Genomic DNA, 3,991 nt, shown 5'->3' on the forward strand with positions numbered 1-3,991 from the left:
CACATGTTATCACGTTGCTTTTACATGTTGTCACATGTTATCACGTTGCTTTTACATGTTGTCACATGTTATCACGTTGCTTTTACATGTTGTCACATGTTATCACATTGCTTTTACATGTTGTCACATGTAATCACGTTGCTTTTACATTTTGTCATGTTATCACGTTGGTTTAACATGTTGTCATGTTATCACGTTGCTTTTACATGTTGTCACATGTTATCACGTTGCTTTTACATGTTGTCACATGTTATCACGTTGCTTTTACATGTTGTCACATGTTATCACGTTGCTTTTACATGTTGTCACATGTAATCACATTGCTTTTACATGTTGTCATGTTATCACGTTGCTTTTACATGTTGTCATGTTATCACGTTGGTTTAACATGTTGTCATGTTATCACGTTGCTTTTACATGTTGTCATGTTATCACGTTGCTTTTACATGTTGTCACATGTTATCACGTTGGTTTTACATGTTGTCATGTTATCACGTTGCTTTTACATGTTGTCACATGTTATCACGTTGCTTTTACATGTTGTCACATGTTATCACGTTGCTTTTACATGTTGTCACATGTTATCACGTTGCTTTAACATGTTGTCACATGTTATCACGTTTATTTTACATGTTGTCATGTTATCACGTTGCTTTTACATGTTGTCACATGTTATCACGTTGCTTTTACATGTTGTCACATGTTATCACGTTGCTTTAACATGTTGTCATGTTATCACGTTGCTTTAACATGTTGTCATGTTATCACATTGCTTTTACATGTTGTCACATGTAATCACGTGGTTTTTCAGTGAGGGATATGATACAAATCCTTTATAAAGCATATTTAACCCAATAGAGAGAAGGACAACAGTGAGAAACTGTGGGGAGTTGTGGGGAGTTTCCTATATTCTCTTAGTTCAAACAGGTCAAATGTGTCTTCAGCAGATGGTGTACCTTGTGTGAATTGAGGGAGTGAATGTGAATGTGCTGGGTGTGTACGTGTGTATGTACACATATGTGTGTTTGAAGAGAGAGAACACTGATGAGGTTAGACAGAGAGAGCGGTAAGGGGAGGGCACACAGTTCACCCACTCACACAGAGACACCCACTCACACAGAGACACCCACTTACACAGAGACACCCACTCACACAGACACCCACTCACACAGAGAACCCTCTCACACAGAGACACCCACTCACACAGACAACCCTCTCACACAGAGACACCCACTCACACTGAGAAACCCACTTACACAGAGACACCCACTTACACAGAGACACCCACTCACACAGAGACACCCACTTACACAGAGACACCCACTTACACAGAGACACCCACTTACACAGAGACACCAACTCACACATAGACACCCACTTACACAGAGACACCAACTGAGAGTGGAAGGAGGCAGCTATACCACCTATATAATCCCAGATCATCAACCTGAAATGCCAGAAGTTCTGTTGGGTGTTTGATTGGACACAGCTGTTGCTCTACCTGGGATAATCAAAAGGAATTCATTATTTACCATGTTACAGAGAAAGGCATTTGACCATACTGGTCAAACAGTTGACCATTTGACTACCTGACATGATGACTCCTTGCTGTCCCCAGTCCACCTGGCCATGCTGCTGCTCCAGTTTCAACTTCCACCTGACTGTGCTGCTGCTCTAGTTTCAACTGTTCTGCCTTATTATTATTCGACCATGCTGGTCATTTATGAACATTTGAACATCTTGGCCATGTTCTGTTATAATCTCCACCCGGCACAGCCAGAAGAGGACTGGCCACCCCACATAGCCTGGTTCCTCTCTAGGTTTCTTCCTAGGTATTGGCCTTTCTAGGGAGTTTTTCCTAGCCACCGTGCTTCTACACCTGCATTGCTTGCTGTTTGGGGTTTTAGGCTGGGTTTCTGTACAGCACTTTGAGATATCAGCTGATGTACGAAGGGCTATATAAATAAATTTGATTTGATTTGATTTGTAATGGAACTGCGTACAATATTGAACGTTTTTATTCTGTATTTAAGGGTTTCATTCGATATTGCTGTGTAGCTTTTTCTAGGGAATTATAAAATGCATTTAGTAGGCTTTGCATAAACAAAAACCTAACAGTTACTATAGTCTCATCGGGGAAAATATGTACATTCTGTTCTTTTCTCTTTTTTTGAACATGCATCATTTCAGTTCAGTTTATATTTTCAGAAAGCTGTACCAATGTCAGGAATAATTGATTTGCTCAAGGTGTGGAAAATGCGGAACCCAAAGATAAGGAGAACAACTTCTATATTTAAAGCTTTAATAGACAGACAATAGACAGATGCATATGGGGAGATAGGCATGTTCCTCTGAGAGGTTTGTAGCAATCTGTCAATCTCCTCAAGGGCAGGCAGGCATAAATACCCTTTTTAAGTGTTCCGGGCCCCTGGTCAAAACATGAATCAAGGTTGTCGACACCACTTAGGTCAGAGTGAGCCGTATATTAGATTTCTCTATCATTTAAAACCTTTACAGCCATTGGCCCTTGGTCTCAGAGCACCTAGAGGTCATGTAGGATACCAGGTTCTGCTTCATGGTGACTCCTAACCTCTTGGAATTCACTCGGGCTGAGTTCAGATTTAAGGGGGGCCAAGAATGTAGATCTTAACACCCACCTAGTTGTCTATTAATGTACTGCATCAAAAACAAAGCTCTATCAAATTGTAGATCAGTGATTGGCTTAAAAATGTGATTTTGGTTGGAATAATACTGTGAAATTGTGAAAAAATAATGTCCTTTTAGTATAAGTGCTGTTTGAAAAGTCCGCCTGAAATTTCAGCCTGTTTTGGTGGGATGGAGTTGGTGACATCACAATGTGGTAAATTAGTTATAGACCAATAAGAAAGAGAGTTCCAAACCTCTCTTCAAATAACAGCTAATTTTCAGTTTTCCTTTACCCACTCAGACCACTCTCAGACAGTCCTATCAAAATTCTTGCTTGAGAAATTGCCATTATTGTTTATTTTGACCATTTTAATTGAAAACAATCACAGTAAGGTACTTAATTGTTACCGAGGAATGATTTTATATTGAGATAAGAAACGACTGCATTGGATCTTTAAAACACTCAAACGCCTTGTGTATTTCCATTCTCTTTACAGTCCACCAATTCTGGTTAGAGATGGACCCAGTGTTTGAGAGATCTGTGGGTGGCTCCTTCAAAGCCAGCCTTGCCGTACCTCCTCAGAACCACAGTGACCCAGTAGCGCTGTTCTGAGATCTGCAGTTGCTGCTGAGCTGCCGCCCTCTGTTCATCCCTCTCTACTGCCACCTGGTGGCAGTGGCCTGCGTGGGCAGCACCCTCCAGCTAGCGTTCATCTTGACAGACAGACAGACAGGAAGCTCCACAACGCCATCATTAGCAATTAGGTAGAGTTTTTACTACTTGTTTGTATAGTGAATAAGTAGTCAAAACACTACAGGTAGACTACACCGGCTTTTCAGTAGTGATCAGTAGAGTTTTGCAGCTCGTGGCTGCACTTCCTGTGCTCTTGACCTCAGAAGAAGATATAAAAGGTTGCTGGCATCATTGATAAGTTCATATCTGTCACACTCTCTTTATAACTCTCAAATGATGTACTGTACATCACTGATATTCTGCCTCGTCTATGAATGTGTGTTTGCCAATTATCTAGATTGTCACTGTGCATGTGTGTCATTATCTTCCACAGCATACATCCGTTTTTATTATCTTTCCACAGGCTGTTACAAGTGATTATGTAAAGTAACATTTAATGTTTGAGGCAGCGTTTCCCAGCTCCAGTCCTCCAGTACCCCCAACAGCACACATATTTGTTGTAGCCCCAGACAAACTCACCTCATTCAACTCATTGAGGGCTTGATGATTCGTTGACAAGTTGAATCAGGTCTTGCTTGTCCAGGGCTAAAAGAAAATGTGTACTGTTGTGTATTGGAGGACTGGAGTCGGGAAACACTGGTTTAAAGGCAG

The sequence above is a fragment of the Oncorhynchus kisutch genome, linkage group LG28 (assembly GCF_002021735.2).
Source record: "Oncorhynchus kisutch isolate 150728-3 linkage group LG28, Okis_V2, whole genome shotgun sequence".
NCBI classification, from domain to species: Eukaryota; Metazoa; Chordata; class Actinopteri; order Salmoniformes; family Salmonidae; genus Oncorhynchus; species Oncorhynchus kisutch.